The 24,441-nt window shown below is 39.1% G+C and overlaps 1 long non-coding RNA gene across 1 annotated transcript in view; it reads left to right on the top strand.

Annotated features, from left to right (window-relative positions):
* The first annotated feature begins 18,333 nt into the window (after positions 1 to 18,333).
* LOC140640032 (uncharacterized) overlaps positions 18,334 to 24,441 on the top strand; it is a 51,872-nt gene continuing 45,764 nt past the window's right edge. Inside the window, exon 1 of the long non-coding RNA XR_012036685.1 lies at positions 18,334 to 18,461. This is a non-coding gene — a long non-coding RNA (uncharacterized lncRNA). The remainder of the gene's footprint in view (positions 18,462 to 24,441) is intronic.

The following is a 24,441-nucleotide window of genomic DNA, read 5'->3' as shown; positions in this document are numbered from 1 at the left end:
CAGCTGGAGAGCATTAAGCAATCACCAAGAGTTAGCAGATGAAGGCAGCAAGAGGTTCAGATAGATTCTCAAAACAAAGAACACTTGATTTAAAGTCCTGTCAGGAAACTTGGCTTTGTTTTGGACATTGCTTCTACTTAGGTATTAGGGTTCCAGTCAATAAAATACACTTATATTCTTTACTTTAGCTTACAGTATTCTTGTGCCAATAACAATCTCTGGGAGGACACGGAGAGTCTTTTAGTTTAATATACTTAGTTCATCAGGGGTCAAGCACGAGCAGACACAGAGTACAAATGGTGTAACATGTCTCTGTCCTTAAATAGTTTAAAACTCAGCAGAGGAGACAGATATATGAATGAATAACAGAGTGAGATCTGTACAATAATATAAGTATTTATGAGATGCAGAAGAGGGTCTTGGAGCCTTAATTATATCTTGAAGTAGAGAGAAATGAAAAGGTTCACAGAACAGGTGACATCTATGTCACTGGTAGATCCTTTGCTTCACTCTTTAATATGATCTGATCTACAATGGTCTGATTTCCCCCGTTAACAGCATGTTCTTCCTAAAAAAAAAAAAAATAGACGGTTTTTGTGATATTGTGATTTATAATAAGAAATATAAATTTGGTCTTTGTCTCCTTTCTGGCACAAAGCCCTGGAAACCCTTGGAATTTCCTAAGTGAAGAGAACCATAAAGGCGCCTTTTGTATGTTAATTAGATGACTTTTGGGAACCTCGAGAGGATGGGGACTGGTTGCCAGGGAAACCAACCAAGTGATTAGAAGGTTGGAACTTCCAGTCCCATCCCAGACCCTAGGGAAGGGAGAGGGAATGAAGGTTGAATCAATCAGCAATGGCCAATGATTTAATCAATCTTGCCTATGTAATGAAGATTCCATAAAAACCCTAAAAGGACAGGGTTTGGAGAATTCCCAGGGTTGGTGAAAATGTGGAGGTGCTGGGAGAGTATTGCCCTGGGAGAGTATGGAAGCTCTGTGCCCTTCTCCCCTACCTTGCCTTATACCTCTCTTCCATCTGGCTGTTCCTGAGTTATATCTTTTTATAATAAAGCGTTAATCTAGTAAGTAAAATGTTTCCTGAGTTCTGTGAGCCTCTTTAGCAAATTAATCAAACCCAAGGAAGAAGGGGGATCATAGGAACTTTAGAGCTAGTTGGTTAGAAGCACAGATAATAATAACCTGGCTTGTGACTGGCATCTAAAGTGGAGGGGCTGCGGTCTTGTAGGACTGAGTCCTTAACCTGCAGAACTGATGCTATCTCCATGTAAAAAGTGTCAAAATTGAGTTGAATTGCAGAACACTCAGCTGGTGTCCAGAGCATTGCTTGGTGGTATGGGGGACCCTCCCCCCAACACATTGCAATTCATCTAGGAACAGTCTCTTCATTCCACCTCATGGAGAAAATGGTCTAGAGGCCACAGTAAGTTGTTTACCTCTTTGAAATGTTTTCCAACTATATAGAAATCATAAATCAAATCCTTGGTGCAGATGATGTCAGAATTATTCAGTGATTGTATAGTAAAAGAATAGGCATCAAGACAACTTGCTTTCTTATTTTGTCACAATTGTGCTGAAGACCAGTTCATTTACTAACTTCACATCTGAGTTGAGCTTAACAATTAGCTACTGGGGCTTGGTGATGGTGAGGAGCTGCAACATCTTTCAGACCTAAGGACCTAAAGGCTCTTATCATGAATACCTCTGATTCCTATGATAAATGTTTATCTGTGTTCCACAGGAACTTAGTAGTTGCTAGCTTTTCTTGCCATTGTCATTCTAATTTCATCTGCTAGGTTCTTTGTGATAGTGCTTAGCATTTTTATAGTAATCTTCTATGGGTTAGACTTCATATCTTCAAAAACTTTTAAACTTTTTTCTAAGGACTTCAAGCACAGTAGGGAACCTTATTATTATTATTATTATTATTATTATTACCATTATTATTTTTTTTTCTTTTCAACTTCCTTCATCATTCTTTCCAAAAGAGATAGTGTCCATTTAATGTTTGAAGGTTGACTTCTTCTCCTGGGAGTTTCAGGTTAAAAGGAGATGGTGGGAAGAGCAGCATTCCAAGTAGATGAAATAGGATGCACATAAGTATAAGGCAGTTTAAAAGAATACGTCTTCAATATTACTGGAAAACAATGTGTGAGGGGAGGAGAAAAGAGTAGGAAATGGAGCAAGAGAATGTGGCAGAGATTAGTTATAAGACTGGGGAGGGGAGGATGTATTTGGAAGCTATGTAAAGAGGGAAAATTAAAAAAAATTATAAGAGAATTGTTTTAAGGGATGAATAAGGGCAGCAAGAAAAGATGAATATCAGATTTCTGATTTTGGTGAGTAGTTAAATGGGGAAGCCATAAGAAAGAAGGAATATGGGAGAAGATACAATTTTGAGAGATAAGTATCAGCCCAACATCATTGAGGGATGCCCAGCTGAAGATATTCAGAGGAAGTTGGAAATACAGATTTCAAATTGAGAACAGAATGTTGACTGATAATATATAGGTGTGAAAAATATCAGGAGTAGAAAACATAGGAGGAGATATGCTTGGGCAATAAGCTGGACATGAGTAACTCTATCTTCCCATCTACAGCCTCTGCCATGGAGGTAAATCTTAGTGGTTTCAACTATGTTTCTTTCATTCATTCAACATTCACTTGACAAATGCTTTTTTTTTTTTTAAGATTTTATTTATTTATTCATGAGAGAGAGAGAGAGAGAGAGGCAGAGACACAGGCAGAGGAGAAGCAGGCTCCATGCAGGGAGCCCAATATGGGACTCGATCAAGGGTCTTCAGGATCACGCCCCGGGTTGAAGGCAGGCGCCAAACCGCTGAGCCACCCAGGGATCCCCAACAAATACTTTTTGAGTTGTCACTGTGAGGCATTGTGGCAGGCATGAGTGATCATTCGGAGAACAAGACAGACAGGGATCCTATCTCATGGGCTCACATTCTAGTTCATGATATAGGCAGTGGGAACACCATATGCAGAAACCCTTAGGCAGAAAAAACCCTACTGCAGTTTAAGAATTTCATCATGAAATGAAGTTGGAGAGGCGGGCAAGGCCAGTCATGTGAGCCTTGCAAGTTATGGTAGAGAATAGAGCCTAAGCCTCTGAGATTTATAAGCAGGGGAGTATTCACCCCTCTTCCAGCCACAGTGGGTTGGATTGGGAGTGGAGTCCCTTCTTAGGCTGACAAAGCCTAGTGCAAAAAGGTAAACTGGACCAATCAGGATTCTTTCCTTTGGGAGTCAGTGTTAGTAAACATTGAGCAAAGGTGGCAAGTGGTAGTGCTTGTTAACGCTGAGAAGATGCTATGCCATAAAGAACCATTATGGCCTGTATACAAAGTGAAGCTGTGAGAAAGAAGAAAGTACAACGTAGCATAAATGATGTGGCAGAGGAAATGGGGCACTCGTTCACCTTTCTTTCATTCCAGTGAGATACTCTTGTCCTTTATCACTCCATGTGACCATTACAATACACCCTTCCTTGTTTTAATCCTTTTGTGTGAATTTCTATCTCTTATAATTGAAAGGGCCCAATCAGGATACATAGAAGAGCCTGTAAAGAGGGGAGAGAACAGAGTCCACTACTTTATCCTCTGAGGCCCTGTGGGTGAGCACACATTTTTATTGTAGCACTGAAGCATAGATTTTATTATTTATTTATTTATTTATTTATTTATTTATTTATTTATTTATCTATCTATCTATATTTATTTATTTATATGTCTGTCTCATGATTTGCGTGTCTTATTCAACTTTGCGTCTATAGCATTGATCATCATGATAGTGCATTAGTTGGTGTTTAAAAATGCTTGTTGAATAGAATTGAGAATGGAACCTTAAAAAATATTTGAAGGTTGAACTGATGGGGGAGAAATAAGTCCACAGAACAGATTTAGAAGGAACTACAGCAGTAGATGGAGAGCCAGAAAGGTGTGGTGCCTAGAAGGGCAATGGATAAGAAAATGTATCTTAAAGAGTAGGCACTGAATGGGATGCAGTGCTCCAGAGTTTAGAATAATGAGGATGCAAATAAGAACCAAGTGGATTTACCAACTGTTTTATCACAAAGATGAAAGAAAAAGTCATATTGTTAACTGAGGAGATAGAGTCAGCATGAGTGGATGATGTTCAGTAAATTATCATAGCTTGTGTTGGTTTTCAGTGATTTCCTGTGATCAAATATTACAAACATTTATTCATATACAACTATAAATCAATGGGTTAGTCTTTAGTTTTTGAAATGAGATGCATCATGGGATGCCTGGGTGGCTCAGCAGTTGGGCATCTGCCTTGGGCTCAGGGTGTGATCCTGGAGTTGCGGGATTGAGTCCAGCATCGGGCTTCCTGCATGGAGCCTGCTTCTTCCTCTGCCTGTGTCTCTGCCTCTCTCTCTGTGTGTCTCTCATGAATAAATAAAAAAAATCTCAAAAAAGAAAAGGAAAGAGATGCATCATACTTTCTGTAAATAAAACATTAAAGCCTCAATACACTTGATGTACATGCTCAACATTTTTGAAAAATAAGAATACTAATTTGGTCTCTTACTTCATAAAATTGAAGTTTCTCCTGATAGTATGAGGATAACAGTCTATTAAGAGAACTGTAAAGCTTCACACATAGTTTCATTTAGAGAGGTGTGTGACTCACATGCCATAAATATTAACAAAATATGTCAATCAAAGTGTATACAATCAGGCATGTTTCAAACAGAAGGCAACCTCAGAATTTCATATTAATTAACTAGACTTTGCACTATTCTTCATGCTCATGCATTAATAGTCACATAATATATTTTGATTAAATTTGTACTTTATAATTCTGAAGTTAAGAGAAATAATAGTTTCTTTTTTTTAACTGTATTGGAATGTTATCTCTCTTTAAAATTTTAATCCTCAAACGGTTAACATACAGTGTTGTATTAATTTCAGGTGTACAATTTGGTGATTCAGCATTTCCATACATCACCCAGTGCTCATCACAAGTGCACTCCTTAATCCCCTTCACCTATTTCACCCATCCCCTCACCCACATCCTCTCTGATAACCATCTGTTTTCTATAGTTAAGAGTCTGTTTCTTTGTCTCTCTTCTTTGATCATTTGTTTTCTTAAATTCCACACAGAGTGATATTATATGGTATGTCTTTCCTCTGACTTTTTTCATTTAGCTTTATACTCTCTAGCTCCATCCAGGTTGTTGCAAATGGCAAGATTGCATCCGGTTTTCAAATGGCTAAGCAATATTCCATTGTGTGTGTGTGTATATATATATATGATATATATATATATACACACATACAATATCTTCTTATTTATTTGTTTATTTATTTAAATATGCTCCATGCCCAGCATGGAGCCTGATGAAGGGCTTGAACTCACAACCCTGAGAATAAGACCTGAGCTGATATTAAGAGTCGGACACTTAACCAACTGAGCCACTCAGGTACCCTAATACCACATCTTCTTTATCCATTTATCTATGATGGACACTTGGGCTACTTCCATAATTTGGTTATTGTAAATAATGCTTACATTACTTTAGTGTTTTTGTATTCTTTGTGTAAATACCCGGTAGTGGAATTACTGCACCATAGGGTAGTTCTATTTTTAACTTTTTTTGAGGAACTTCCATATTTTTCTCCAGAGTGGCTGCACCAGTTTACATTCCCACCAACAGTGCACAATGGTTCTTTTTTCTCCACATCTCACCAACACTTGTTGTTTCTTGAATAGTCTCTTAAAATTGTTTTTGTAGGTAACTTTTAATTCTCATCAGGAGAGATTGAACCCCTGGGAGATCACTTACTTCTGCTGTTATAATGGGTTATAAATGTCACTGTGATTATCTTCTAATCATGGCTCTCTTGGAGGGAGTCATCTGAGGATAGCTCTACTGCATCACGTAGGTTTGATTTTTCTTTTCTTTTCTTTTCTTGCTGTGTCATCTGAATCCCCACTCCTTTGGTTTCCATTCTAATTATTCACAATTTCCTTCCAAATGCCATCAGAGAGTTCTGGTAAATAAAGTTCTGGAAATGGAAAGTCTATTTGGAGGAAGATTTGATATTGAAAGTCTGAATTTCTGTGTGCTTTCTGTAGACCTCCATCCCAATATTAAGAATGTTGCAGCTGTGTCTGATGTGTGGTAGAGGCCCCATAGCTCTGATCTCGCTCTGGAGTCACCATCCATCTATATCTTGCCACTTTTCTCTTGGACCTTATTGGCTTCTGAACTTTTCAGCTTTTGGTTGTTCACTTTCTTTCTTTCTTCCCTGTCAGCCACAAGGGAATTTAGAACTGTCATTTTGTCTATTCTTCTCTTTTAATGCTTTGTTATCTTTGGGGTCCTTGTATCCAATACACAGCTTTGTTGAATTTTTTTTCTAATGTGAAAATGCTCATGCACTTGGGTTCCTGTTAAGAACACCCTGAACTTCTGGTGGATACTTTTCTCCACTAAAGACTATCTGTGAAAGAAATGGTCCTCAACTATTAATGTCCTTTGCAGGAGATTCCTGTTGGCTATCAGGCAACCCAGATTTCCTAGTGATCTGCGTGGGCTTTAATCTTTTCTCTCCATTACTCTATCTCATGTCATGTGGAGAAGCAGTTGTGCTCTCCTGTGGCTATACCTTTGTAACTAGATAGATAAGGCTGCCCAATTTCATGCTTTCAGAAAGTTTCTCCTCTATCTTTTTATGATAAGAAGTTGCTTTTGTATTTTCCAACTTTTTCCCACTCTTTATAAGTCAGGCTAAAATACAAAGAATCTTCTTCCACCATTTCTGTGGACCTCCATAGCCTGGTGTGGGAATGGGAGCTGAAAGACAGCGATAGAGGTGACCTTAGTAGCCAATGTCCTTCTCTTGTCCCCAAAGACAACTCTGACTACAATTCTACTGCCATCAGGTTTTCAGTAAGGTTAGCTGTGAAGAATGAGTAACTGCTGGAGTGGGTGCAAGGTTAAGAGAGGATATTATAATAAGGAAGATTCAGACTTACCTGTATACTGGAAAAATCCAATACAGAGGGAAAAGCTGAAGACAGGAAAATTCTATCAAAAAATTTCAGTCTCTGCCCCAGGCATCAATCTGATCAACCATTTAAGACACCTAATTTCCAATCCTACCACACAGCAATCAATCTCTTGCCCATATCAATAATTTTACTATTACTACTATTATGACAGTGGTGACAGCTACTACTACTATTTGGGTAACTTTGGGAGGTTAATGGAGATTATGGGGTGGGAGATAAAATTTCTCCAGCTACTCTTGGGTGCCACCATTAAAACTTCTTTCTGTCTGCTGAAGACTTTGGTATCCATCTGATCTGATTCCAACAGTCATCATTGTTCATATGGAGGCTCATACAACTCCTTGGTGTCTTATTTCCTTGACACTCTCATTTCCAGGAACTTTCTTATTCACTCCTCCTTAGCCACCCCTCCCTGCACTTGCCTACAATACACTATCAAGCTCCTGAATAACTCATATGCATTTTGCATCTCTCTCCCCCAATCTCTTTTCTCCAGTCTTGTGGAACATCATTCAGTTCCTCTAAGCCATGTTGCTTCCCAGCTCAAGGCAACACTTGAGTGAACACATACATTCTCTCTGCCTGAAAGACTTCCTTCTCCCAATGCCAAGATCCTAGCTATTTACTTAGCTTCTGCTTACTCATCGATTAAGTTTTATCTTAACCAATCTTCTCTCAGGAAAGGCTTCACTGACCCAAACAACAAGGTGAGGTCTCCCTGTTTTTCATGCCAAAGGAATTGGACAATTTTCCATTGCAGCATATCTCATAATTCGATGGATTAATTCAATGGTGTAGTGGCTCATATATAATATACTCAGCAAATATTTGTTGACTGAGTAAATCAATGAATAAATGGAGAGTCTGAAGTTATAGGAGGAGGAAATTCACTTTAAAAAAAATACAATCCAACAAGTTTATTTAGATTTCACTAGTTTTACATATACATATTTGTCTCCGTGTATATGTTTAGTTCTATGCAATTTTATTGCATGTATAGATTTGTGTGGCCACCACCACAGGCAAGCAATGGATAGCTCCATCACAAGGATCCTCATGCCATCCTTTCATAGCCATAGTCACCTTCTTTCTCCTACTCCTTTCTAACTATTGGTGGCCAGCAATCTGTACTCCATGTCTAGTTTTTATCATTTTGAGAATGCTCTACTAATGGAATCATATAGTAGGCAAAATTTTAAGATTTGCTTTTTTTCACACGAAATAATTTTCTGAGATCCATACAAGTTGTTATGTTTTTTTAATTGCCAAGTAGTATTCCATGGTATAGATATACCACAGTTTTTTTTTAACTATTCACCTGTTGGAGGCATTTGGTTTGTTTCTGGGTTTTGTATATTATGAATAAATCTGCTATGAACATTTGTGTATAGGTTTAGTGTGAACTTAACTTTTAATTTCTCTGGGATAGCTGCCTAAAAGTGAAATTGCTGAATTATATGGTAAGTACATATTTAGTTTTTAAGAAACTGCTTAGTCACAGATATATGTATGTTTAATATTTTGTTTAATCTTGCTAGTCTTTTGTTCTATAAAAATAAAATTGCACTGCATGTAGTCTTTTGGGACTGACTTTTTCACTTATTAGATTTCTAAGATTTCTCCATGTTGTTGCATGTGGCTGTATAAATATCTCACTTTGTGACTATATCACATTATCCAATCAATGGTGGAACAAGTTGCAGCATTTTGTGAACAAAATACACCATTTTATGAGTAAGATTTTCATGTGCAAAAGCTTATTTGGACATTTTCCAAGGTGTTAAGAAATATGAAGCTTCAGCTTTCAGATGGAAGTCTATACTAGTTTTCTAGGGATGCTGTAATAAATGATCACAAATCTAGTGGCTTGAAACACTTGGAATTTACTATTTCATAGTTTTGGAGGCCAGAAATCTGAAATCAAGATGTGAGCAGTGTTTGTTTCTCCTAAGGAGAATCTCCTTTAAAAAAATCTTAGGAAGGATAGAAAGTTCTGAAGGCAAATCTGTTCCATGTCTCTTTCCCAGCTTCTGATGGTTGCCAGCAATCCTTGGTGTTCTTTGGCTCATAGACACATCACTTCCATCTCTGCCTCCATCTTCCCATGGTGATCTCTGTGTGTGTCAGGAATTCTTCATAGAACAAAAAGCTAGAGGTGGTGGAAAGGATATGATCCAGAAACAGTAAATGGAGATAGAGAAGAATACTTTGCATGGTGTTCCATGGCTTATGAAATGTTCACATTATTTCAAATGATTTTCAAATCAACACTGTGCAGTATGCATTATCTTTATGTCTTTGTCAAAGTTAGAAAATTTCCAGAGCTCAGGTGGATCCCAGGTTGTCAGAGCCTAAACTTGAGCCTTTTCCCAAGACTCGAGTTGGATAACATCCATGTATGTGAATCTTAGACCTGTCCTGCTGGATTGCCATCTGATTTTGATGCATGCATGAAATTCCTGGTAATGTTCAATGTGTACAATAGACTTTGCCCATTTCCCCCATTGGGTTAAACATCTAATACCCTTTGATTCTGTTTGCTGACAATTCTGAAAGCAACTGCACTATGCTCACTTTAAATGGAAAAAGTGGGCTTGAAACTGAGACCATCCCAGGAATAGCATAGAGCTTTAGAGCACTGAGCTTTCCTGCTGGAAGGCTTTGCTTTTCTCAGATTTTCCATGGATGGTACTTCTAAATATCCTCATGAAGGATGTGACAATTCTCATAGCTATTGCCAAATGTGTGGTTCATCTTGTACTTCCTGAATTTTGTTGCCAGGTAGGTAAGGGACAAACTCAATTGCCAACGAAGAATTTCTCAAATTTCCTCCAAAGCAACACAGTCTTTAAGTGATCAGGTTTAGTGAATTCTGCCATTATTACTTAAAATATATTATTTTTAAACATGCTTTTTTTTTTTGCAACATACTATACATTGCAGTATATAATCTCAAATATTCAAATTTCAAACGATGCTAATAAAATACTCAAATGCTTCTGAAGTCTTAATAGGAAATGTTTCAGGTTTCTCCTGCCTTACAGACAGGTGACAAACTATTCTGATGATGCAACACAAACAATATTAGAAGGCGCACATGGTGAGAGATCTTTCCTATCTGCCTTTGGGTCTAGGCATTTATTGCTTTAAAAAAGGCAATAATTGAAAATAATACTCTGTTCACTTCTTCACTTTTAGGTGACAGAAAGCAGAGAAACTTTTATTAATAGAGCTCAAGAGCTCATAAGATATTCTCTTAGGAACAACTAAAATTTTATGCTGTTAACCATGGTGTCCAGTGGTCTGATGCTCTATTTCCTATGTATACAAGAATATAACCTTGGAAATATGTGGCTATTTCTTGGATTTATAACACATATTGGGCTTGGTTAGTGCTGCTATTTAAAGTAGCCCAGCAATTTGAGTGTGGGCCCTTAAGGACAATTTTTTTTGTTCATAGAGTTGTTCCTTTCTTGATTAGTTAAGACTACTAAGCAACAGAAGTTATTTTTTAAAAATTTTATTTATTAATTTTTTTAGAGAGTGAGAGAGCAAGGGTGCAGGGAGAGGGAGAGAGAGAATCAGAAGCCAGTTCCATGTTCAGTGCAGAGCCCAATGTGGGGCTCAATCTCACGACCCTGAGATCATGACCTGAGTGGAATCAAGAGTTGGATGCCTAACTAACTGAGCCACCAAAGTGCCCCTATTTTCTGTTTCTTAACAGTGATATTTAGGTCTCCTTTCTCTGATTCTTCAAGAAAATGCTTCATGTTGAGTTTGAATAGTAATTGAGTATTTGGTCCAAAAAGTCATAGATGATCATAGATATCTCTAATTTTGAGAGCCTAAGATATGTGTCTATCCAAGTGCTTGGATCAATTTCCATAAGAAGGGTCTGTGGATAACAATTCTATCCACTTGGGATGACCATGGAGGCTATCCACAAATTCCACCTGCTGCCAAAACATTGAACCGGCTCTCATGTATACATGGGAGCAAGCTGTAGCAGCAAGCTGTAGCATCCTTTTGTCAGCTTTGGCCTCCAGTGTTCTGTATGGTCTCTCAGATATATGCTCCTGCATTTCAGACTGTATCTATTGGCCCCAAAGTGCCAAACTACCTCAAGGACAAATGGCTCAAATCATTGTAGGACAAATCAGATCCAGAAAATCCAATAAAACAACCAGCCTAGCCTTTTCTGCAGCATGCCCATGTACTCCATGTGCTATTTAATGGCCCAGAAGGATGAAACAGAGGCTGTGGACTGCACAGCAAATGGCATAAAGAGCCTGAGTTTTTGATGATATCTATGAGATACCACATCAACAAGTCCAGGTACCTGACCTGTCTTAGAGAAGCAGGGAGAGAAAGAATGTTCCAGACTGAAGGAACTGGCAAGGAAGGGCTGCATATTAGAGGAACAGGAAGAAGACTGATATGGCTGGATTATTTACCTAGGAAAGAGTTTCCTGAGATAAAGCTAGAAAGGTGAGGAGGGATCAAATTATAGGGCCTGCAGTCATATGAAGTGCCAGTTAAGAACTCAATCTCTGGAATCAAGCAAACCTGGACTCAAATCCCACCTTTCTGATTCCCAGCTGGGGAACCTAGGGCAAGCTCTTGATCTCCCCTTTCACCTCAGTTTCCCCTCTTGTAAATGAATAACAGTGTAATAGCTTCTTTGTGGTCTGGGGGAAAAGTAAATGAAACACTGTAAAGAAGTTAGGAGTTTGATAAAATAGATGAAATAGGAAGCTGTTATAATTGTTATTGTTATTGTTTTGGGGCAGAATTAATGTGAGTGGTGATACTAACTATAATAATTTTGGACTCTCTAAAAGTTTGTGAGGGAGACCATCATGATCAAATTTCCATTTTTCAAAGCTCCTTCAGGTTGCAAAGTGAATAATGCATTAGAGAGGAGCATGTGTAGGACAGGGAGATCAGATAGGAGAAGCTATTGCATATTCCAGGCAAATATGTTGGATGTTTGGACCAAGGTAGAGGCAGTAAAGATGGAGGAAATTGATGGATTGGGGTTACTTAGAAAGTAGAATTGGGAGGAAGTGATTGATTGAATATGAGGAGCAAGATAGAGATGACTCTGAAGTGTCAGGCTTTGTGCATTTATTAAGCCAGGGAACCCTGTAGGAGAAACAGGCTGTATATGAGGGCCCGGGGAAGTGGTGAGATCTGAGATCAGTTTAGTTCTGGTGAATTTAAGTTACCTGTGAGCCACCTAGGGGGAGATATTTAGTCAGCACTTGAATATATATGGTTACCTTTCAGAGGAGAGGTGGAGTGGTCTGGTCTAGAGATACAATTTTGACTGTCAACATATAAATGGTTACTAGAGCATTGGGGATGGATGAAAATGGAGAAGAGAAAAACAACTAGACCTTAGAAGAAATTCCCAAGTTAAAAGCCATTGAGTTGGAAACAATGAGTTTGGTTGCAAATAATTAGACTAATCCAGCCTGGCTCGAACAATAATGGGTTATGAATGAGAAAGCCCAGTAGGAATGAGGGCCACAGGATTTGTTAGATTCAGCAGTTTTAAGCATGCCATTAACTTCCCAATTTCTTTCCATGTGTGGGCTGCCTTATGTGGTGTTGGTTTCCATCTCAAGCTTGACTCTTATGCAGTTGCAGGATAGCTGCCTAAAATAAAAGAAGCACGTAGAGTTACGTGCTTCTTTTCAACACTGAGAAAGGAGAGTGGTTCTGTTATTTTCTCAGAGAGGGAGGAGATTTTTCTTTCTGAAGTCCCTACTAAAACTTTCCTTTTGTTAGCTAGAATTGGGTCATGTGCCCATCTCTTAACCAAAGTTTGGTAAGCCTCAGAATAGGATTCTGAGATGATATGGGAATCTGAGATTCTCAAATGATAAGCCTGAGCCATACACAACCCACATAAACATTGAGAGTGAAGTCAAGTCCTCCACAGCTCGTTGGAGGCTTGAATATCTGGACAACTCTGGTTTAGTTATGAAAGTAATGGAGTCTGAACATTCAATCAATCCCATTGAACTGGCAGCGAAACAGGCAGGCATGGCTTGGGGATTTTGAAGAAAACAAGGAGTGGACAATGTCATCTCCCTGTCTTGGGGTGGGAGGGATGGTCTGCTGGGGTGGACGCTGCTGAATAATACAGTTAGGTGAGAACAGAAAGGGAACATTCTCCAGTGGGCTTAGTAGGGGTAGGTACTGGGGCAGGTGGGGACAAGAATAGATGAAAGTTAAGGGGTGAAGGCAGGTGAAGAATAGAGGCATAGAGTAGGGACATCTTTTCTGAAAATGTGGACAATAGAGGTATAAGGTGCAATTGAGGGAGCATTTGTCTGCTGGTTTATATATCTGTTTTGAAGATGACAGAGACTCTAGCATATTTAAATGTCTATCAAAAATAATTGATTAAATGTAGAGAGGCTTTATATGAGTCGAATGACACACTTTAAAAATACTAGAATATGCCACACCGCTGGACAAGTATCCTTTGATACTTTGTCTGACAGATTCCATCTTGACCCTTATTGCTACAACTAAACAAAGATAATTTCATCTGACAGGTATGTGAAGATTTCAAGAATGCTAAGTGTACGGTAGCACCACAAAAGAGAAACACCCACACGGGGATTTTTGGAGGTGAGAGAGACAAACTCCTGAACATGGGTGAAGGCACTGGCACTGGGAAGGAGACAGCCATGTGCCTCCATTGTGATGGGAAGAGAAGAGAATGAGTTTGGTCATTTGAGGCTGAGAAGTTCTCATCTGGTGATTTACATTTTATCTAAACAAAGAGGGATCTGCAATTGAGAGATGAGAGGGAAAGGGGTTCAGAAGTTGTTATTGTTTTTAAGATTTTATTTATTTGAGAGAGAGAAAGTGGAGGATGGAGCAGAGGGAGAAGGAGAAGCACACTCTGCTAAACGTGGAGCCTGACACAAGCCTGGATCCTAGGACCCTGAGACCATGACCTGAGTGGAAATCAAAAGTCTGATGTGTTCAACTGACTGAGCCACCCAGGCACCCCAGGATTCAGAGGTGATGTTGGGAGAGAGGTATAAAGATTTCAAGTGCCTATGACCAGGGTTGGCCACAAATAACAGTAATGGCAAGATTGCTGAATCCAAAGTTCTGAATCTTCATGTCATTGTGGTCATAAAATCTGAGTAACTTTGGACAAGTAGCTTAATGCCTCTAGGTCTTTGTTTATTCATGAATCAGAAGGGAATTATTTAGCATGATTTTTAGGATTTCTTGCAAGTATAAAGGTGCTGCTATTCCATGATTTCATTATACCAGTCTATTGGGCTCAAGTGAAGCACATTCTTCTCTCAAGTTCTGGGAAAAATGAGAAAGAGGTAGGAATAGGAAACCAAAATAACAGCTTGATTACTGGTAAAGCTGGAGTAGAAAATGTAGCTCAGACTACAGAGTCCAAGAGATCTCTTCTAGTCTTGTGCTTTGAATTGTATTTTATTTACTACCTGGTCCTGGCAAAGCAACTGGACAGGCATTGGCCTTTGCTTGCAAGGACAGACTCTTTCCCAGAAGGCTTATAGCATGGAGGAGAGGTAGGCCCAGGCAATTGCAGAGAGGCCATCTCTATAGAGAGAGGCCAAAGAGGGAGAAAGAAGCCACACATGGGCAATGGTTGCTTACATATTGACCCATGCCTGAAAGAGGGCAGGTGTGCTCACTCGTTTTGGTTACTATTCCTCTCAAGGGAAAATGAATGGAGGAAAGGAGGGAGAAAATTTCCTTTCCAATACCACCAATTTAGTGGAAGTGTCTCTTTTATCATCTGAGGCAGGAGCTTGGGGAATAGAAGACAATTTGTTTTCCTTTATGATACAGGGACTAACACCCAAAAATAAATTACTTTAACTTATTATCTATAAGTTATTGTACCTATAGTAAGAATCACACAGTGTTAACATGGAAAAAAGTTTCCTGAACAAGGATAGAGTTCCAAGAACATTTTTCCAGAGTTTTCCAAATGTTCCATTTATAACTTGGATTCAGGTCAGAATTATGAGGTTTCTAAGCAACATAACCAGACAGTAAACAGAGCTTGAGTTATTTTAAAATACATTAAAATAAACAGATCCCCTGTCACCCCAGCTCTACTCGGGTCAGCTGAGGTGCGAATCTCATTTCTGATGACCCACTTTGGTGATGTTAACATATGCAATAAACATGATAAAAACCTCGTACTAGCCAGTGAGAAAAATGCAATGTGTTCAGTCATAGCTTTCTGGCCACCACCTCTCTTACATGGTATTCTGGTTCTGAGACTTTATTAGGGGGAACCTAGAAAGTAATTAGCCAAATGGACTATAAATCCCAGAATGACAGCAGCTACCTCTGAATATTGGAGGATGCTGTACAGGCCCTGCCTTGCTTGTAGAAGTAGGCAGGCACTTTCATGGTGACAACAGAGGATGTCAGAAGAGTTTTATTTTCCCTTCAAACTTCTTCCCTATTGAAATTCCTAAAAGTCCACCATCAGATGATTACATGGGGGAGTTCACGGGAGGTAAAACACTGGGGACTGCTAGTTTAAATAGGAATTTGTTACATGGAAGAAGTTACATGTTAAGTTGTTAACAATCTCTAAAACCTTAGCATGAGCCTTTGAAATCTCATCCCCCAAGATAACTAGCTGAGAGCAAGATCCTCTAAGAAAGGAGCAGGACACAAGCATTTTGAATGGCTGGGGCATGGGAGTAGCTGAGGGAAATGGGGAAGTAAGGTTTAAGAATGACAGCCTTGAAGCAGGAAGCACAAAAGGGAAACCGGGAGATGGAGTATCAGCCAGGTAATGGACATGGTGCTATCTGAGGAGATAGGAGGACATCAGTGATCTCAACCTCGGAATAAGATTAACTTTGTCCCTTTGCTCCCCCAACCATGTCAGAGATGGACAGTTGGCAACTCTCTCCTGCCTTCCAGAAGCAGCCTACCTTCTACTCCATTGTTGACCTCAACACTGGTTAGAGGCTCAGACTGGACACACATACACACACATATAAGCATAGGTACACACACAGACACACAGAACAACTATGGGAGTAAGTTAAATAGAAATAACAATGAACCAAAAAAAAAAAAAAAAGAAAATAAATAACAATGATCCCAATTTAATTCTTGATATAGAATAGAAGCTCCCCAGAATACCAAGTGGCAAATAGGTCAACGGATGATGACCAATTGACTTCAGAACCAAAGTATGAATAATTATTTCCTAAAATCAGGGATACCTGGGTGGCTCAGTGGTTGAGCAGCTGCCTTTGGCTCAGGGCCTGATCCTGGAGTCCCGGGATCGAGTCCTGCATAGGGATCCCTGTGTGGAGCCTGCTTCTCCCTCTGCCTATGTCTCTGCCTCTCTGTCTCTCATGAATAAATAAGTAAAATCTTAAAAAAAATTATTTCCTAAAATCAATGCATGTTTCTCTCCTGGTACTCCCCTCTGACCACAATTTAGGGAAGCTGACATTTTATCTTGTTCTACAAAGTGCTGCCATATGTATCAGTGAACCCTTTTGCTCAACTGTAAACCACAAGAGTTAAAACCAGAACTAGGCAAGACAATTTAACTCAGGCTGTAACTGAAATCCATTGTTTTTATTTCTTATTGTACTCTCTTGAGGCACTGATGAAGACATTTTGCAATGACCAGAACATTCCAATCACCAGGTCGTAAAAGCCCGGATAGCAATGGAATGGCTAGAAGACTACATCCCACAGGGCCCCTTCTCTGCCCATAATCACCACTGTACACATACCAAACCCCTACCTATGATCATGCACCCTCTGCCACCTTTCCAACACATACCCCAAAACCTCTCTCTCCCTATAAATCTCTATGTATCCATCTTGCTGGTGGAGAGTTCACATGTTAAAGCTTGAGCCTACCACCTCCATTTATACAGAATAGCATACAGAATAAATCTCTCCTTTTCTCTTTTTCAAACCTTTGTCTCTTGACTCATTGGCCTGTCTTACAACAAATTTATCTGAGTTTTGGGCAACAATGTTGGCCAACCCAGCTAGGAGTTGTGCTCCCAATTTGTCCAGCTCCCTTGGGATTTCCCAGGATATAGCAGTTGGCCATAGCAGTGCCAGGGCACATCCCTTCACTTCCTGAGTTAGCAGTTGGGATAGATTGACCAGTAACATATGGAGAGAACAGAGGCCTGGAAACCTGGAAAACCCCAGTAAATAAGCTCAAGTGATTAGAACTCTCACTTAAATGGATAATTTATCTGCAGTTTTCAAAACATTGGAAAAGAACCATGGATACATGGATTGGAGCATTAAAAAAGTATTTTCAGGGTGAGTGAAAAACTGCTCGATGCACGTTAGTAGATGGCTGTGCAACATATTTTCTGTGTGCTGGAATTGGAGACATGAATCCCCTTCTTCATTAACACTCATCTTCAGAGAACATTCTGGGCTCTGCTGGGATACAGTGGAGGGGCCAAACTAGATCCTTTAGTGCATTTAACCATGACCTGGAGGCAGTGTAAGTTTTAGAGTTAATGTTATTTCAAAGGAATTTAACATAATTATATGTTATATGTATAATTTATGTATTTCTTTTTTTTTTAATTTTATTTATTTATTTACGATAGTCACAGAGAGAGAGAGAGAGAGGCAGAGACACAGGCAGAGAGAGAAGCAGGCTCCATGCACCGGGAGCCCGACGTGGGATTCGATCCCGGGTCTCCAGGATCGCGCCCTGAGCCAAAGGCAGGCGCCAAACCGCTGCGCCACCCAGGGATCCCTAATTTATGTATTTCTATAGAAAGTTCCTTATATATAATTACAAAAGAGTTTAATTATATTAATTATATTTACTATGTTCTGCTTACTGAGGCAGGAAAGTGGACTCATTGAGTCTAATGATTTTATAAAGCATTTTCTAGCTTTTTATGGAAAGCGATTTTATATATATGAATATATATACATATATATCTGCCTTTCTCTAGCTAACACTGAGGTATCTGCAATATTCTATTCTTCAAGCACTTCAGCTAATTATCATTTTATTGTACAATTTGAACATATTTCTTTTAATCAGCTTATCACTGTGGCAGCTTATGCTGGATTTATTCATCTGTAGGCTGCAGAGAGAAAACCAGTGGTGTTGAGCTTCCACATGTCACTTAACCTTCTAAGTTATTTAATCTCATTTCTCAAATAGGCAAATATCTTTGTTTTTACTGAGAAAAACTTAATAATCTTGACTTCTGGGGAAGATGATGGATTAGGAGGACCAGAGCTCATCTTGTCCCACAGATACAGTTTGATAATACATACATAAGTGTAAATAACCCAAAAAATGACCTGAAGACTGACAGAACAGACTCCACAGGTAAATGTAGAGAAGAGGCCACATCAAAGCTAAATAGACCTGAGGGACTATACTGAGGGAGAGAGGGACACTGTTGGTACAGAAAGTGGAGAGAAACAGATTGTCACATCAGGGAACCCACATGGAGAATGCACATGAGGAAGACAAATCCCCATAACACTTGGCTTTGAAAACCAGAGGGGCTGAATTTTGCAAGTTCTTACAATTAGCAAAGCTTAATACCTGAAACTTATAAAATCAGTGGGCTTGGTTCTGTGAGAGGTGGGAGGGTGAGGGGGAATTGAATCTCCCCCCCTAAAAAGACAGCACAAAAAACAGCTCTGCAGAGATACAGTAGAGAAGCAGCAGTTTGAAAAACACCTGGGATTTATGGGAGAGAGATTTGCTTACTAATCTTAGAGAATGTACTAGAGGGGCAGGGATCATTGGGAGACTTCTCTGGGAACAGAGGAGCTGGCTAGTGCATGTCCCTTCTGCCCTCCAGCCTAGATGTCGACACCTGTGGGAACTAGTCTAGCACCAAAACTCTCCACCAAGCTTGCTAACAGCATACCCAATCTCTCATTCTCCTGTGGACACACCCCTCCCAGGCAGGTTTTGGTTCTAGATCAGACCCTGCAAATCTTGCTAACACCACATATCCACCACCTTGTTCTCTTGCAGTCCTGACCTCTTCAATGTATTGGCCATAGCCCACCCAAAATCATGCTAAAACTGTGGTGGTGTGCAGGCAACACCACTCCAAACTGACTCCTGCTCTGGGGAGAGGAAAAGATAACTACATGTTCCAGTCCAACTGCAGCCCCAGCAGTGGGAGAGAGGAATATGTCCTAAATGAAAGAACAGAACAATATCACAGCAAGAGACCTAAATGAAGTGGATATGAATAACATGGCAGATGAAGAATTTAAAGTAATTGTCATACAGATACTCATTAGACTGGAGAAGAGTGGAGAACCTTTAACAAAGAGACAAAAAAACATAAAAAAGAACCAGTCAGAGATGAAGGGCTCAATAACTCCAATTAAAAATACACTAGGTGGAATACATAGTAGAAAGATCCATAGAAGAATGGATCAGTGACCTGAAGGACAGAGGAATGGGAAGCAACTGAGCTGAACAGGAGAGAGAAAAAATAATAATAAATGAAAATAGACTTAGAGAACTCAGTGACACCATCAAGTGTAATTACATTTGCATTACAGGAATCCGAGAATCATAAGAGATAAAAGGGGACAGAGCTGAAAACTTCCTGAATCTGGGGAAGGAAACAGAAGTCCAGATCCAGGAGGCACAGAGAGCCCCCAACAAAATCAACCCAAGGAGTCTACATCAAGACACATCATAATTAAAATGGCAAAAGATAGTGGTAAAGAGAGAATTTTTAAAGCAGCAAAAGAAAATAGTAATATACAAGGGAAAGCCCATAAGGCTATCAGCTGATTTTTCAGCAGAAACTTTGTAGGCCAGAACAAAAGTGGCATGATGCACTCCAAGTGCTAAAAGAAAAAAAAAGAAAACCTGAAGTCAGAATACTCTCTTTAGCAAGACTATAACTCAGAACAGAAGGAGAGATGAAGAGTTTATAAGACAAAAATTAAAGGAATTTATGGCCATTAAATCAGCCCTACAAGAATTGTTAAATGGTTCTCTTTGAGTGGAAAGGGAAGACCATAAGTAGGAGTAAGACAAATAGGATTAGTAAAATTAAGTATAGCTATAAAAATCTGTCAAAGGATTAATAAAATAAAAAGGATGTAAAGGGGTGTCTGGGTGGCTTAGTTGGTTGAGTGTCCAACTCTTGGTTTCAGCTCAGGTCATGATCTCAGGGTTGTGGGATCAAGCCCCTCATCAGGCTCCATACTGCCCATGGAATCTGCATGTCCCTCTCTCTTTGCCCCCCCTTCAAACAAACAAACAAACAAACAAACATCTTTAAAAAACTTTTTAAAAAGGGTGTAAAATATAACACCATATAACTAAACTGTAGAGGGAAGATGAGTAAAAAATATGTTCAAACTTAAGTGACTATGTGGGACCTAAGGAATTTAACAAAAATTCCCTACCCCTGGACGAGCAGAGCAGGACTAACTCCATTTTGTGCTACACTCGCCATCTCATGTATAACCCCCACATGACCTGCTTACTCCTTAAGGCACTCCCCCACCCTAGTCAAGCTGCTGAGCACACCCTTACTGGAAACCGGCTCATATAGGAATGTGGAACCTCTAACCCCCAAAAATGTAAAACCTGCCTTTTGCCTGCCAAACCTGTACGCCAATTCAGACCAGAGTGATAGGCTAGTTCAAACGGTCACTATAGGGTAAATTGTAATTCCATTGGCCACCTGTGTGCCGAGGGACATGACTGTGCAACTTTCTGTGTGTATTACAATCTCATTGGCTATTGGCCCCTAAAAAACTGCTACGCCTCTTAACCTCAGGGTCCAAGTCCCTGCTCTGCTGTGTCGGGTACATTTGGACCCAAGTTCGAGCTTGTAAATAAACCCTCGTGCGTTTGCATCGGTGTCGGCTCCTTGGTGGTTTCTCAAATACCTAATCTTGGGCACAACACTATCAACTTAATATAGATGGCTATATGCAGGTGATACAAACCTACTGGTAACTGCAAATCAAAAACTGGTAACAAATATGCAAAGCTAGGGGTGCCTGGGTGACTCAGTCAGTTAAGAATCTGCCTTTGGTTCAGATCATGATCCGGGAGTCCCAGGATTGAGCCCTGCATCAGGCTCCCTGCTCAACAGGGAACCTGCTTCTTCTTCAGGCCCTTACCCTGATCATGCTCTCTCTCAAATAAATAAAATCTTTTTTAAAAATATGCAAAACTAAATAGAAAGGAATCCAAGTGTATTACTAAAGAAAGCCAGCAAACCATGAGAGAATAGAGCAAGAGTAAAAAGGAACAGAGAAGAACTACAAAAACAACCATAAAACAAGTAACAAAATGCCAGTAAGTATATACCTATCAATAATTACTTTGAATATAAATGGACTAAATGCTCCAATCGGGATCCCTGGGTGGCGCAGCGGTTTGGCGCCCGCCTTTGGCCCAGGGCACGATCCTGGAGACCCCGGATCAAATCCCACATCAGGCTCCCGGTGCATGGAGCCTGCTTCTCCCTCTGCCTATGTCTCTGCCTCTCTCTCTCTCTGTGACTATCATAAATAAATAAAAATTAAAAAAAAAATCTTAAAAAAAAATGCTCCAATCAAAATACATAGGGTGACAGAATGGATAAAAAAGAAAGACCCATCTATATGCTACCTACAAGAGACTCATTTCAGACCTAAAGACACATACAGATTGAAAGAGAAGGAATGGAAAATCATTTTTTTTAAAGATTTTATTTATTTATTCATGAGAGACACACACAGAGAGAGAAAGAGGCAGAGACACAGGCAGAGGGAGAAGCAGGCTTCATGCAGGGAGCCCGATGTGGGACTCAATCCCGGGTCTCTAGGATCACGCCCTGGGCTGAAGGCAGGCACTAAACTGCTGAGCCACCCAGGCTGCCCAGAAAAGCGATTTTTAAAAAGATTTTATTTATTTATTCATGAGAGACACACACACACACACACAGAGGCAGAGACATAGGCAGAGGGAGAAGTAGGTTCCTGAAGGGGAGTCTGATGCAGAACTCGATCTTGAGACTCAGATTATGACCTGAGCCAAAGGCAGATGCTCAACCAATGAGCCACGGAGGTGCCCTGGGATGGAAAGGCAATTATCATTCAAATGGAAGTGAAAAGAAAGCTGGAGTAATGATACTTATCTCAGACAAAATAGACTTTAAAACACTGTAACACGAGACAAAGAAGGATACTATAAAATCATAAGAGGAACAATCTGACAAGAAGATAAAACATTGTAAATATTTATGCACTCAAGATGGGAGCACCTAAATACCTAAACCAGCGAATAACAAACACAAAGGAAGTAGTTGATAGTAAGACAAGAATAGTACGGGGTTTTAACACCCTCTTTACATCAACCAACCATCCAAATAATATCAACAGATCATCCAAAATAGTGGTTTTGAACGACACACTGGACTGGCTGGACCAAACAAAAATATTAAGAATATTCCATCCTAAAACAGCTGAACACATAATCTTTTCAAGAGTATATTGGACATTCTCCAGAATAGATCACATATTAGGCCACAAAACAAGTTTCAGCAAATTCAAAAGGACTGAAGTACTATGCATCTTTTCTGACCACAACACTATGAAACTGAAAATTAATCACAAGAAAAAATCTGGAAAGCACACAAATACATGGAGGTTAAATAACATGCTACTAAACAACAAATGGGTCAACTATGAAATAAAAAAGGAAATAAAAAAATACATGGATAAAAATTAAAATGAAAACACAATGGTCCAAAAATCTTTGGGGTGCAGGAAAAGCTGTCCCAAGAGGAAAGTATATAGCAATACAGGTCTATATCAAGAAACAAGAAAAATTTCAAACAACTTAACTTTAAACCTAAAGAAGCTAGAAAAAAACAACAAAATCCACAACTGGTAGAAGAAAGGAAATAATAAAGATTAGAGCAGAAATAAACAGTATAGGAACGAAAAAACCCAATAGAACAGATCATTGAAACCAGAAACTGCTCTTTGAAAAGATCCATGAAATTGATAATACTTTAGCCAGTCTCATCATCATAATAAAAAGTAGAGAAGACGCAAAAAGTCAAAATCATATATGAAAGGAGAAATAACAACCAACATCACAGAAATACAAAGGATTATAAGAGAACATTATGAAAAAATATTTGACAACAAATGGACAACCTAGAAGAAATGGATAAATTCTTAGAAACATAAACCTAACTTCATACCAGTCAGAATGGCTAAAATTGACAAGTCAGGAAATGACAGATGTTGATGAGGATGCAGAGAAAGGGAAACTCTGACGCTGTTGGTGGGAATGCAAGCTGGTGCAGCCACTCTGGAAAACGGCATGGAGGTTCCTCAGAAAGTCGAAAATAGAGCTACCCTACAACCCAGCAATTACACTACTAGGGATTTAAACCAAAGACACAAATGTAGTGATCTGAAGGGGCACCTGCACTCCAATGTTTATAGCAACAATGTCCACAATAGCCAAACTATGGAAACAGCTCAAGTGTCCATTGGCTAATGGGTAGATAAAGAAGATGTGGCATGTATATGTGTGTGTGTATATATATATCTGTGGTATGTGTGTATATATATATATGTATATATAAACTGATGGTTATCAGAGGGGAGGAGGATTTGCGGGGATGAGTGAACACAAAAAGGATTAAGAGTACACTTATCATAATGAGCCCTGAGTAATGTATAGAATTGCATTAGAGTATTATAGAATTACTGTATTGTACACCTGAAACTCATATAACACTATATATTAACTATACTGGAATTAAAATAAAAAATAAAATAAAAATGAAATAGTAAAAACATTTTAAAATAAAATAAAAATTTAATAATCTTTTCAAAAATTAAAATTCAATTAATTAACATATAATGTATTATTGGTTTCAGAGGTAGAGCTCAGTGATTCATCAGTCTTATATAACACCCAGTGTTCATTACATCATGTGCCCTCCTTAATGTTCATCACCCAGTTACCTCATCCCCTCACCCCTCCCTTCCAGCAACCCTCAGTTTGTTTCCTATGGTTAAGAGTCTCTTGTTGTTTGTCTCCCTCTCTGATTTCATCTTATTTTTTCCTCTCTTCCCTATGATTCTCTGTTTTGTTTCTTAAATTCCACATATGAGTGAGATCATATAATTGTCTTTCTCTGTTTGAAAAATGTAATAATCTTAATGTTTATTTAATAAATCCATGCTCTAAGTTTTTTTATACATTATCTCATTTCATATTCTAAGTAGTCAATAGGTACAATTATGATCCTAATTTCACAGATAAGGAAATTGAGGCACAGTGAGATTAAATAAGTTGTACA

This window comes from Canis lupus, chromosome 9 (genome assembly GCF_048164855.1).
Source record: "Canis lupus baileyi chromosome 9, mCanLup2.hap1, whole genome shotgun sequence".
Classification (NCBI taxonomy): Eukaryota; Metazoa; Chordata; class Mammalia; order Carnivora; family Canidae; genus Canis; species Canis lupus.
Note: the sequence above shows the minus strand (reverse complement) of the source record. Positions and strands in the feature narration are given on the sequence as shown.